Source organism: Cupressus sempervirens, chromosome 7, assembly GCF_028749045.1.
Source record: "Cupressus sempervirens isolate cs-2001-9-10 chromosome 7, ASM2874904v1, whole genome shotgun sequence".
Taxonomy (NCBI): Eukaryota; Viridiplantae; Streptophyta; class Pinopsida; order Cupressales; family Cupressaceae; genus Cupressus; species Cupressus sempervirens.
The window spans coordinates 76,000,126-76,014,702 of record NC_143124.1 but is presented as its reverse complement, the minus strand read 5'-3'; positions in this window follow the sequence as shown (position 1 = coordinate 76,014,702).

Here is a 14,577-nt window from a genome sequence, read left to right as displayed (position 1 = left end):
ATAAGTCCATGTCTCTTTCCTTGTTGACCCATTCAAACACACAAAGTAAACTTTGGCATGAGAGATTTGGACACCTTAATTATCATTACCTTTAGCAACTAAGTAGTAAGGAAATGGTCATTGGTCTACCTCAAGTTAGTTTTCAGAGGGTGTATGTCTAGGTTGTGAAGCAGGTAAACATCCTAAAGAGAAATATGACAAGGGGAAGTCTTGGAAGTCAACTACTATTCTAGAATTGGTTTATAGTGATGTAGTTGGCCCTTTTCTAGTACCATCTTTTGGTAAGGCCTGCTATGTTCTCACATTTATTGATGACTTTTCAAGGTACACTTGGGTCTTTTTTCTTGGTCATACGAGTGAAGTATTTGACAACTTTATCACATTCAAAGCTCAAGTTGAGAAATTTTTTGGGAAAGCCATCAAGATCCTAAGGATAGATAATGGCAGAGAATATGTCAAGTCCAGACTTATAGACTTTTGCACACATGAGGGGATAGATCTTCAACATTCAACTGCATACACGCCTTAGTAGAATGGTGTAGCTGAAAGAAAGAACTAAACCCTTAAGGAAATGATTACTTGCATGCTTCAACACAAGTCTCTAGATCAAGTGTTTTGGGCTGAAGCCATGTGTTGTGCCAACTACATCCAAAACAAAAAGTCTGCATAAGGCCTTAGATGGAATAACACCTTTTGAGGCATGGTGTGGTAGGAAGCCAAGTGTTAAGCACTTCAAAGTTTTTGGTTGTCTAGCATGGGCTAGGATACCTCCACACAAGTGAAAGGCATTAGAACCCCAAAAAAAACCACACATATTTGTTGGATATCCTGATCATCTCAAAGCATACAAACTAATGGATCTAGAGACTCATGAAATCTTTTATGAGAGGAGTGATCATTTTGAAGAGGCATGTCCAAGTTTGGCTTCTTCAACTCCTCCTCCTTCCTCCTACGTGGATAGTGATCAAAGTGATGAAAGTGACTCGGAAGATGAGATTCCTCCAACTTTGACTTGTAGGATACCACCTTCACAGGGTCAACAAATAGTTGAGGAAATTCCTTCATCTTCTTCTACTAAACCTTGTTGGGCACAACAAACTCTTGATGCAATAGGTTCATTGGTGGGAAATCCTTCAGACACTTAGAGGACTAGGTCATAGCACAAGTCATTTCCACATGCATACATAGCCATTGCTTTAGATCCATAGTCTTTTAAGGAAGCGTCAAGGATTCTAGAATGGGATAAGGCTATCAAGGAAGAATACAATTCTTTGATGAAAAATAATACATGGGATTTAGTTCCCCTTCCTAAGGGAACAAAAGTGGTTCAATGCAAGTGGATCTATCAAACCAAATTTGTAGTGGATGGAAGTGTGGATAAACATAAGGCTAGACTAGTTGCCAAAGGTTTCTCATAGGTTCTAGGTATTGACTATATAGAAACTTTTGCACTAGTTACCAAGATGAACTCCATTCTCTTGACACTAGCAATTGTTGCAGCTCAAGGTTGGGTTGTACACCAAATGAATGTTAAGAGTTTTTTTTTGAATGGTGATCTTCATGAGGAAATTTATATGGAGCAGCCATAGGGGTTTTTATAGGATTCTGCTATGGTTTGTAGATTGAAGAAGTCTATTTATAGTTTAAAGCAGGCTCCTCGAGCTTGGTGTGCCAAAATGGATTCCTTCCTCCTCTCAGCAAGTTTCATGAGATGTCACTCTGATTTGAATGTCTACATTCTTTAGAAAGATGAATCTCACTTGATCCTAGTGCTTTATGTTGATGACTTGATCATTACAGGGAACACTGCATCCATCATTGCTAGTATCAAGACCTCTCTACAGGACAAATTTTCCATGATAGACTTGGGTTTGCTACATTACTTCCTTGGCATTGAGATCACATAGTCTTCAACAGGGATAACACTTTCACAGCCCAAGTATGCTCTTGACTTGCTTTCTCCATTTCACATGAGTCACAACAAGCCTACTTCTACTCCCTTCCTATTAGGTGTCAAGCTAGAGGCTAAGTGTACTACTCCACTTGTTGATGCAACTTTATATAGATAGTTAGTTGGGAGCCTTATCTACTTGACACATACATGCCCTTATATTGCTTTTGCAGTTGGTATGATTTTACGCTTTATGCAAGAACCTCATGAGCTCCATTAGAAGGCTACCAAGTGCATTTTGCACTACATCAAGGGTACATATACACATGGGATTCATTATGTAGTAGGTACAAGGCTTTAGTTGATTGGATACACAGACTTAGACTATGCAGGAGACTTAGATTCTTGGAAGTCTACTTTAGGGTACATATTTCACCTTTGTTTCAGCCCTATTTGTTGGCAAAGCAAGAAGAAAAATAATATTTCTCTTTCTTCCATGGACGTTGAATATTGAGGAGCTATTAATGTAGCTACAAAGGCTCTTTGGCTATAGCACATCTTGGAGGAGTTTGGATTTGATCTACCTAAGCCTGCAGTTATTCATTGTGACAACCAGAGTGCCATTGAAATCTCTAAGCATCTAGTTCAACATTAGTGGACAAAGCACATTGAGGTTCATATGCACTATATCAGAGAGCTTACACATGAGTAGATCATTGCACTATAGTACTATCCTACAGCAGAGAAAGTCACTAATATCTTCACCAAACCCTTCACTGAGGTCAAGTATACTCATTTGCGAGATCTCTTGGAGGTGTAGGATGTTGCAAAAAAGGGAGTCCCTTATCTTCTCTTTTCTTCTTCTTCTTTTGGGAGAGATTTTTTCCTCTTCTGAGGTCTTCTTCTCTCTCTCTCTCTCTTCTTCTTTATTGTACTCATCTCTCTTTTTGGAGGAGGGTTTTTCCCATGAAGTTTTCCCTCTTTCTCAACTTTATGAGAGATTCAATTACACCATTCTAGCATTGATTTTGTACATGGGTACCTAACATGGCCTTGTAGCTGGGACCCATTATGCATTAGTGAGCTTAAGTGCATTCCCCTAAGTTACACTTAAGGGGGTGTTGGTGTAAATAGGTATTTACTATTTACACTTTACTTAAGTTTACCTAGGTTAGTGCATTATTTTATTATTTTTCATTTTCTTTTAATTTCTCTTTATGGGAAAATTAAGAGTTTGCACATCTTCTAGAGTTCTCATGTGGACAACACAAAAGTATGCAACTCTAATTGTGCACATGGTGTCTACAAAATAGGAGTTTGCAACATTCACTCAGTCGTCATGTAGAAAACACAGTTTTTCACACTCCTAATTTAGCACATATTGTCTACAACACTGATGTGCATGTTTCACCTTTGTAGGCTTATCCTCTCATCATTGCACTTAATTCCATGCTTAATGGAGGATAACCCATATCTAGTGGACATGTGCCTAGTTGTTTGAATTATCATGATGCTATTTTTGAGGCATTCTAGATGTATCTCAGATGCATTTATATTGAGGCACTCCTAGTGTACTTGTACATAGTATTGAATACTATACTATTATTCTTATCATACTCTCATCTAATTTGTGCTTGTGTTTTGAGTTCCTTGGTCTTGGGTGAATTCTACCCTAAGGCAGATTGGGAGAGGTAAAGAAATATAGGGGATAAATAGTTAGGAAGTGTTTGCAATTGATTAAAAAAGGTCCTTCAAAAATCTTGATGTGAAGAGACAAGTACAATGACGTTATAAAGTGATTTTTTAATATCAATTGTAATTTAGACTTGATTGATTCACTTAGAAATGCAAATTCTAGAAAAGAGAGACATAATCCATCTATTACAGAATGCACCCACTATGAGTACTTTAATATTTTTCATATTTGATTATATTATTAAGAATAAAACATCAAAAAAAAAAAGCATGATCATAAAGGCTCTCGAGGCTAGAGAATCCATAATAGCATGACATAAGAAGAAGAGCTTAATTAGAAAGGCTTCTAGCACCAAAAAGAAAAAACAAATCCAGTTTTCCACTAAACAACTATTTTAATCCTTTTTCAACCATTTACAATCACTCAATGGAAGAAAGTGGAACTTATAATCTATTCAATGATGACATGAAGCTCCAAAAATAATTGGACTATGGAAAATATGAATTAAATCCACAAGATTTTATTCCCATATTAAGTTACATACCATATACTCACTGATAATGAAAGGATTGTTCATTGCAAGAAGTTCAATGCACAAAACTTGGACAAGAAGATAAATGAATAAATAATTAGTGAAAGTTTCATTGAATTCAAAGAGAGAATCAAAATCCTCTCACTCCACACTCCTTGATCAAGGTGTCTTTGAGGCTATCTACTTTTGAAAACTATTAATATTTTCAAAAAAAGAAATTACTTGGAAAATATAATGAAATCTAATAATCCAAAATACCTATGATAAAAATACAAACAAAAATTTGACAATTTGTTTTTGAATGTATAGTCAAAAAGATATATTTGATGCATTGATGTCGATCTTTTTATTTACAGTAGAACCTACATATAAACAACAAAACACATAGAAAAATTTAACAAAAGTTTCTTCTCAATATTCCTAAAATAAATAAAAAATATAGGTGGTTTGTATAGGTTGACTCCTTTTTCTAATCATCCTAGTTATTTGCAACATCTTGTAGAGATAGACAAGCATCCAAGGTGCATGAAGGAGGAGAAATTGTGAAAGCATAAAGCGTCTCATACTGTTGATAACTATTGATCATCTTCACCAGGTTTCAAAGATTGATTGGTGAAAATGTACATATAATAGTGTGAGGACAATATTATTCTTGGTTGTGGATATCAGGTTTAATAACTTGTTAACATGAATGCCTAGGCAATAGTTTCTTGCATAGTAGGAATATCAACAACCTTTCTATTAGATAGTATGTCAGTTCCCAATGGTCGTCCACAACTTTTATACATTGGCAGTCATTGATGGGTGACAATTAGGTCCTCCTTTTATATAGGGAATGACTTTGACAAATTATATGGAAGCAATAGAGAAGAACATAATATATCAAAATGCAAAATAACTAGCAATTGCACATTAGTGTGCAATAGGTTCAATGCAAAGATATGGAAGGTCAACTAAGTATTTTTCACATTGTTTGACTCTACCTCTCATTCTTTCTAGCTTTTCATATTTCTATCAGTCTACCTCACCATATATATATATATATATATATATATATATATATATATATATATATATATATATATATATATATATATATATATATATATATATATATATATATATATATATATATATATATATATATATATATATATATATATATATATATATATCTTTTTATATATGTTCTTCTCTATGTCTCCTTTTCTATCATGTTATTTTTTGAGAAAGGTAACAAATTGTTTTCAGTGATTTCTTTCAGGTATGTAGCTCCAAGGAATATATATTTTAGTTTAGCTAATCACTAGCAATATGGTGTGGGTATTTTCTAGAGAGCAGAATGAAGAATTGTTATTTAAAACATGAATGAACATAATTTCTAGTCTTGATATAAGAATCATTCTCTTATAAGTCTAGATTTCTATCTATAAATGCATATGGGTTTTTGATAAATAACTTCTTTTCTATACACACATGTAAAAGAAGTATGATTATGTATAGCAGACTGTAAACATGGAAGAACAGAGAAATTTTTCTTGCTGTGGTTGTTATTTTGAATACCATTTATGTCTTATAAAAGACCTTGACAATTATTGCTTTGTTTAATAAAAGAAAAAGGGGATTATGAGTTTAATTACATATGGTTATATAGTTTCAAAGTTTTTGATGCATCTTAAGTATCATACAAAAATGAAAAGTTTGTTGTAAAAGATATTGGTAAATAATTGAATAAGATTTTTCTCTTTGTCAACAATTTGTGAAGATCATTGTTTGTTAAGGATTTGATTTTAATAAATTAATATGAGTGTATTAACTTATTCCTTGAAATTGATTGTAAACATTTTTCTATGTATCCCTATATAAGGGAGTGTATCTGTGTATAAACAATGTGTGAGAAGAGGAAGAAAGACATGTACATTTCTTTATGTATAGAATGCTAGGTTAGAACTTGAAAGAAAAAATCATAAATTATTTATATGCATTGGTGTATGAATGTTATATAGTGATCTATGTAAGTAATTTAGATATAAATACACCATAAAGGAATAGGGGTTGAAGCCCTAGCAATAGAAGTTGGAGTTGTAAAAGACAATTTGTTACTTGATAAAGTTATAGGTTCAATTGGAGTGGTTTTTTTCTCCCTATGATAAAATTGAAAGGATTTTAAGGGTTATTCGCTTGATGAAAAATCTCATGTTTCCTTTGTGAGTTGTTGATTGTTATCTTGATTTTTCATTTCATGAAAGCAATTTATCCATTTTTAAATTTTTAGCATATGTGTTGTATAAATCAGAACATCTTGATAAAAAAGGGCCTCTATTCTAATCCAGCCCTCCCCCCATCTCTAAGAATAGCTCCCACTTCCAAAAAGTGGTATTAGAGCCAAGGGTTCCTTCCTAGATCTTCCTATAGGAACTACTGGGATTATTGAAAGTGAAAATGGTACAAGCTGAAGGGAAGCTGAAGGTGCATCTCTTAATCAAGCTCCTATATTTGATAGTAATGATTATGTTTTCTAAAAGGCTATGATGGAGGCTTTCATATGTTCTTTGAATGTTAGAATGTGGGATGTAGTTATTACAAAATATATTATTCTAAAAATGGTACCCATTGATCCTAATGACAAGCTCACATATGAACTAGATAAAAAGGCTAGATATGCTCTTTTATGTGGTCTTACTAAAGATGTGTTTTCCAAAGTAGTCCATTGTCATTTTGCAAATGACATTTGGGTTACATTAGAGACTATCTATCAAAGAGTTGAAAAAGTAAAGGAGTCAAAACTGTTAACTCGTAAAATACAGTTTGATAATATAAAGATAAGTGAAGATAAAAACATATATTCCTATTTGTTGGGAATTGATGAAATAGTAATTGCAAGAAAATGTTTAGGGTAACAGATTGAAGAACATGACATAATTTCAAAATTCATACAGTCTCTCTCACTAAAATTTGAAACAAAAATTCCTACATCAGAAGAGAAGAAATACTTCTCTAAAATGACTCTATATAAAATACAAGGAACAGTAACTACCTGTGAAATGAGAATCAATAGTCAATCTAGATCTACATCAAAAGAAACAAATTTTAAGACTAAAAAAAAAGAAGTGGGTGATTTAGATCTAATAGGCACTTTAGCAGCATAGTAGGTTAGAAAAATGAAAAAGAAATACAAGGGAAAACCAAAATTTTTTAGTTGTGGTCAATTAGGACATTTTGCAGTAAAATATCCCCATGTAGATCAAGATGATAATGATGAGAAAATTGAAAATATTTCTAAAAAGAAACCTTGGAATCAAAATAAAAGGTTTAAGAATTTTAAAAAGTAGATTCTCTTTTCAAAAGAAGATTCAAATGAAGAATCAAGTGATCTAGATAAAGAGGAAGAAAGGGTATTTATTGCTGAAATAATTAGTGTTCCAAAATCTAAATCTAGTCAATCTGAATGATCATCTGATTTAGATGAAGGAGTTAATCTTGAAGAACTTCTTTAGTCCTTGTAGGAGCAAAAGAGATTAAAGAAATTAATCTCAAATCATTCAAAACAATAAATAAAAACCTTTGAGTAGAATTAGAAGAGGAAAATTAGGTTATCAAAAATCACAAACTATTACTTTATAGAAAGGATAATAAACTAACTTGATTACAAAAATGGGTTGATCAAACTAATTTAAATATTAGAACATTTTAAGAAGACAAGTCTCCAAAGCAAGGTTCAAAATATTCTTTTAAAGGGTGATGCAGGAGCATCATAGGTCTAAGGGCAATCTTGCATCACCCAAAATATTTTGTTTTTAGTCTTTTCTATTTTAATAAGGGCTAGTAGATAGGGTGGTTACTAGTTATGGAAACTTTTAATTTTTAGTAAGTTTTTTATATGAGCTTGGAATGTTCTCATTTTCTACTTGAAAGTTCATTTTAGAGATATAAGCTTACCATAACAATCTCATTGCTCCAACTTAAGTATCAAAGAAGTTATTGTTATTTTTGGTGGAAACATTTGTAGAAAAATCTTCAGGCTCACTATTGGAGGCCTTAGAGTGCCTGAATGAGGTCTAAAAAATCAATGGAAGGGTGCTTGTGTCATTTCATACCTATAGATCAGGAGCTGGCATTTTTGAAAAGTTGTTGTAATAGCCAATCAAAGCAACAGTTCGTGAATTATGGCCTCCAAAGTTGGGCTACCCAAAATTTCCAAAATAATGGTAAAAAATGTATTCGGTTGACTCTATATGTTTTGTTAGGGTCTATCAACACAAGGTATTAAGTTTGAGCATCTAGAACCTTCTTGGGTGGCATTAAATTGCCTTTTTAAGAAAGGTCCAAATATTGTCTAAGATAGTTCTGGTGATAGTGCGTAGCACTATCTTGCAGATTATTGTAATGAAGGCACCCATTTGGGTTAACATTTTTTAATTGAGAATTCTATAATTCTATATTTATAGTGATAATAAGAATTCTATATTTTATTCTTCTATTTGCAGTTGTTTCTTTGTTTCTATTATTTGTTTATGGTATTAAGGGGAGTGCCTTGCATCAACTGCTATCAGAGCTAGAGTTCTTGAGTGTGTAGAAAGATCACCAATTGTGAGGCAGTTTGTACTAGGACTATGGTTGGGTTGAGCATTTAGAAAAATCACTAATTGTGAGGCATTTTGCACTAAGGTTTTAGCAAAAGTGCAAAAATGCCTCCACAAAGAGAGCACGGTAGAAGAGCTGTAGATGTTACACATGAAGGTTTTTGAGCCCTCTAAAGAAAAATGCAAGCATTAGAAGAACAAATGAATAGAGGAATGAATCTTCCCGTAAGAGATGAAAGCAAGGATGAAGATGAAGTAGAAAAAATGTTGAAGTAGAGACAATTCTAAATCCAGAGGAAGAGAGGCATTTTAGGGCCATCTCCAAGATTGGAAAAAGACATAAGTTTGAGGTTCCCACATTTTCAGGAAATCTTAACCCAGAAGTAATGATTGATTAGATCAATGAACTAAAGGAGTACTTTGAGTATGAAGATATTGAGGATTTGGATAGGGTCAAGTTTGCGAAAGCAAAACTGAAGGGACATGCAAAGATCTGGTGGCAAGAGGTTCAGTTGAAACAAAATAGAAATGGAAAGGACAAAATCACTAGACAGGATTAGATGATAGCTAAGATGAAGTGACAATTCATCCTATGGATTATGAGCTTGATTTGTTAAAGAAGATGCAAGGAATGAAGTAAGCAAGAAAATTTGTTCAAGAGCATACCGAAGAGTTCTACTAAGTTCCCATTAGAACTAGCCATGCAGAAGTTGATAAGGAGAAAGTTGCCTATTATTGTAATGGGTTAAGGCCAAGCATTGAAGATTAGTTGAGTTTGGTTTGGATGAATAGTATTGAGGAGGCATACCAGTTTTCCTTAAGAGTTGAGGAGAAACTAAGAAATAAGTTTGACAAAAAGAATAGTGGAAGAGGTCGTGGTGGAAGATCTAGTAGATGACCCTATGGAGGCAGTAATGGTGATCAAAAGAACAAGGATGAGGCTAGAAATAGCAATCAGAACCAAAGGGGAAACAATTCTAATCATTTCCATGATTAGAACAATAAAGATTAGAGAGGAAGAGGCAGAGGACAAGGATTTGGAAGAGGATGCTTCCATGGGAAATGTTTTCACTATGAAGAAGAAGGGCATAGAGAATTTGAATGTACCCAGTGCCAAGGAAGGATAGATTGAAGAACTAAAGGTTTGGCTAGAGTTGCACACATTGATAAAGATGCTAAAAGAGGAGAAGTCCTAGTTAACAAAAGAGTCCTACTAAGTGGTGAGAATGAACCTGATCATAGAAGGAGTTTGTTTTCCACAAGGCGTAGATGTGAAGATAAGTGTTGTGATGTGATCATTGATGGTGCAAGGACTGACAATCTAGTGTCAAAAATGATGGTAGCTAAGTTGAAGCTGAAGAGGGAGAAACATCCACATCCATACTGTATTGCTTGGGTGCAAGATGAGCATAATGTCATGGTTAATGAGTAGTGCTTTATGAAGTTAAAGATTGGAAACTACTAGGATGAGGTACTATGTGATATTATACCTATAGACATATGTCATATGTTGTTGGGTAGGCTATGGCAGTTTGATAAGCATGCTATACATGATGGGTGAGCAAATACCTACACTCTAACAAAGGATGGAGTGAAACATAAGTTGAAGCCATTGAAGGATAAAGAAGTAAAGATATGTAGTGCTACCAAGATATGTTTTGTTGATGGAAAATAGTTTCTTAAAGCTATGAAACATGAGCATATGTGTTTTGCTAGAATTCCTAAAGATAGTAAAGAAGAAATAGAGGATGTACTTGCAAAAGTTGCAAATATGTTGGAAGAGTTTTCTAATATTGTACTAGATAATGTACCTAATGGATTGCCCCCAATGAGGAAGATTAGTCACCAAATGAATTTTGTTCTAGGAGCTAGTTTCCCATTGAAGGCAGTGCACAAAATGAAACCAATAGAAAGTGAAAAATTGAATAGGCAAGTTCATGAGTTACTACAGAAGGGGTTGATTCGAGAGAGTCTGAGTCCATGTGCTATACCAATAGTATTATCACCAAAGGAGAATGGAGAATGGAGGATGTGCATATATTCTTGTGCTATCAACAAGATCACAATAAAGTAAATATTTCCATTACCAAGAATGGATGATATTATGGATTGTTTAAGTGGAGCTAAGTATTTCACAAAGATAGATCTAAAGAGTGGGTACCATTAGATTCATATCAGAGAAGGTGATGAGTGGAAAACTACTTTCAACAGAAAGGATAGTCTATATGAGCGGTTAGTCATGCCTTTTGGGCTAACTAATGCACCAAGTACTTTCATGAGGTTCATGAATGAGGTACTAAAGGAATTTCTAGGTAAGTTTGTCATTGTTTACCTAGATGATATATTGATCTTTAGTAAGACATTAGAGGAGAATTTGATTCATATTCATAAGGTGTTTGATAAGTTGAGGGAGGAAAAGTTGTTGATAAACCTGAAGAAGTGCAATTTTGTAAAAAAAGAGTTGGTGTATCTAGGATTTATTGTCTTAGGAGAAGGTCTAAAAATGGACCTAGAGAAAGTGAAGCTTATCCTTGAATGGCCTACTCCAAGGAGTGTGACAGAGGTAAGATATTTTCATGGACTGGCTACATTTTACAAAAAGTTTATAAGAAATTTTAGTAGTATTTGTGGACCTTTTACTGAAACAATGAGAGGAGATAGGAAAGAGTTTAAGTGGATTATAGGAGCATATAATAGTTTCAATCTATTGGAATAGAAAGTTACTGAGTAGCCTATTTTATCACTTCTTGATATTAACAAGGTGTTTCAAGTAGACTGTTATGCTAGTGGTACTGCAATAAGAGCTATTTTGAGTGAAGAAGGTAGACCTATTTCTTATTTTAGTGAGAAATTGAATGATGCAAAAAGAAAAAATTCTATTAATGATCAAGAATTTTATGCTGTAGTTCAAGCATTGAAGAAGTGGAGACACTATCTTCTTCCTAAGGAGTTTTTTTTGTATACTGATCATCAAGCTTTGCAATGTTTAAATAGTTAGGGGAAATTGAATCAAAGGCATTTAAAGTGGGTTGAGTTTTTACAAAGTCGTACATTTGTTTTAAAATACAAAAGTGGAAAGTCTAACAAAGTTGCAGATGCTCTTAGTAGAAGACAACTTTTACTGACAAAAATGTAGATAGAGGTGGTTGGGTCCAAAGAACTTAGTACTTTGTATCTAGATGATCCTAAGTTTGGTGAAGCGTGGAAGGCTTGTACATAACCTATTACACTTGATAGGACAAAGTGGTTGGATTTCATGATCCAGGATAATATATTGTTCAAAGGAAGCCATTTGTCCATTCCTAGAAGTTTAATGAGAGAGAATCTCATCAAGGATAAGCATAGTGGAGGATTGGCTAGACATTTTGGTAGAGATAAAACTATAGCCTTGGTTGCTGAAAATTATTACTAGCCAAAGTTACAACAAGATGTGACAAATTTTCTACAGATTTTTCAAGTATGTTAGATGGCGAAAGGAGTTAAGCAGAATACAGGGTTGTATCAACCATTAGCTATACTAGAGAAGCCATGGGAGGATGTCAGCATGGATTTTGTTCTTGGATTACCGAGGACACAATGTGGGCATGATTCAATTTTTGTGGTGGTTAATAGGTTTTCAAAGATGGCACATTTTATTCATTGCAAGAAGATTAGTGATGTTATTCATATAGCAGAGTTATTTTTTAGAGAAGTGGTGAGATTGTAAGGTCTGCCAAAGAGTGTAGTTTTAGATCAAGATACCAAATTTGTTGGCTATTTCTGGCTTACATTATAAGAAGTTGGAGACAGATTTCAAGTTCAGTTCATCACATCATCCATAGATTGATGGGTAGACAAAAGTTGTGAATCATAGTTTGGAAAACTTGCTGAGATGTTTGGTTGGAGATAAACCAAAAAGATGGGATATGATTTTACCATAGATAGAATTTGCATATAATAATTCTATCAATAGGAGTATTGGTAAATCACCATTCTAGATTGTATATGGGAATAGTCTCAAAAATGTTTCTAAATTAAGGAAGTTTGATAAGGGAGAGATAATTAGTGTTAAAGGAGAAGATTATGTTGAACATTTGAAGAACATCCATGAGTGAGGAAGCACATCATAAAGATGAATACACAATATGAGGCTAAGGAAGATGTGGAAAGGAGATATAAAGAATTTTAGATTAGAGATGAAGTCATGGTTCATTTGAGAAAGGAACATTTTCCATTGGGTACATGTAATAAGTTGAAGATGAAGAAGTTTGGACCATGCAAGATAGTGAAAAGACATGATTTTGGAAATGCTTATGAAGTGGAGTTGCGCAATGAATTGAATATTTCACTAGTATTTAATATTTTAGATTTGATGGAGTACTATGAAGGTGGTGATGGAGATGAAGCTGCAGAAGCATAGTGGAGTATTACAGCAACTAGTTTAGCTATATAGGAGATTGAGAAGATATTGGATGGTTGTGTTGGAAAAAGTATCAGAAACAAAACATATGAGGACTACCTAGTTAAATAGAAAAGGAGGCATGTAGAGGATTCATCATGGCTAGTAAGGGAGGAGGTTAACCATCTTGGTTTTCCTCTAAACACCTGAGACATGATGGGGTCACTTCTCAAATTATTCTGAGTGTCTAATGCAAGAGCATTCTGGGTGTAAGGGAAATCTTGCATCACCCAAAATATTTTATTTTTAGTCTTTTCTATTGTAATAACGGCTAGTAGATAGGGTCATTACTTCTTATGGGAACTTGCTATTTTTAGTAAGTTTGTCATATGAGCTTAGAATGTTCTCATTTTCTACTAGAAGATTCATTTTAGAGGTATAAGCTTACCATAAAAATCTCATTGCTCCGGCTTAAGTATCAGAGAAGTTATATCATATTTTTGATGGAATAATCTATAAAAGAATCTTCAGTCTCATCGTTAGAGGTCATAGAGTGCCCAAATGAGGTTCATAAAATTGATAGAAGGGTGCTTTCACTATTCTATGTCTATACATTAAGAGATGGCATTTTCAAAAATGGTAATAATAGCCAATCAGAGCAACGGTTCGTGAATTATGGTCTTTTGAAATTGGGCTACCAAAAATTTTCAAAATAATTGTCAAAAATGTATTGGCAGACTCTATATGTTTTGTTAGGGTCTACCAACCCTAGGTACTAAGGTTGAGCATCTAGAACCTTCCTGGGTGGCATAAAACTGCCTATTTAAGAAAAGCCCAAATATTGTCTAGGATAGCTTGGGTGATAGTTTGCAGCATTGTCTTGTAGATTACTATAATGAAGGCATCCATTTTGGTTAGCATATTGTAATTGAGAATTTTTTAATTCCACATTTGTGGTGATAATAAGAAGTCCATATTTTATTCTAGCATTTTTTGTTGTTGCTTTGTTTCTGTTATGAGTTTATGGTATTAAGGGGAGCCCTCTACATCAAAAGGTATTGTTTCAATTGCAATAATTCTGGTCATAAGGCATATCAATATAATCTAAGTAGGAATGACTATCATTTTGAGGAAATAATCAGATGCTTCAAGTATTTCATTAGGAGCATTATGCAAAAAAGTGTAAGAAAAATATGAATCCCAAACAAGTATGGAAAATAATCAAAGAAAAATCTCTTATTATTGAAACAACCTTATGGGTTAGTGCAAGAAGTTGGGTCACAATTCTACATTAAGTCTATTCTGCAAATTTAGGCCTCTTTACAAATAGACACTTGATTTTTTTAAACAAGGCACCCATTATGGTTTTGGTGCATATCCTGTTGACATTAAGTTATTTTTTTTATTAGTGACAACACTTATTCATAATTTTGCATAGTTACCAAGTTCATCATTTAGTCTCTAGTGTTTATTGAGCATTCAGTGGTTGCCAAGTAA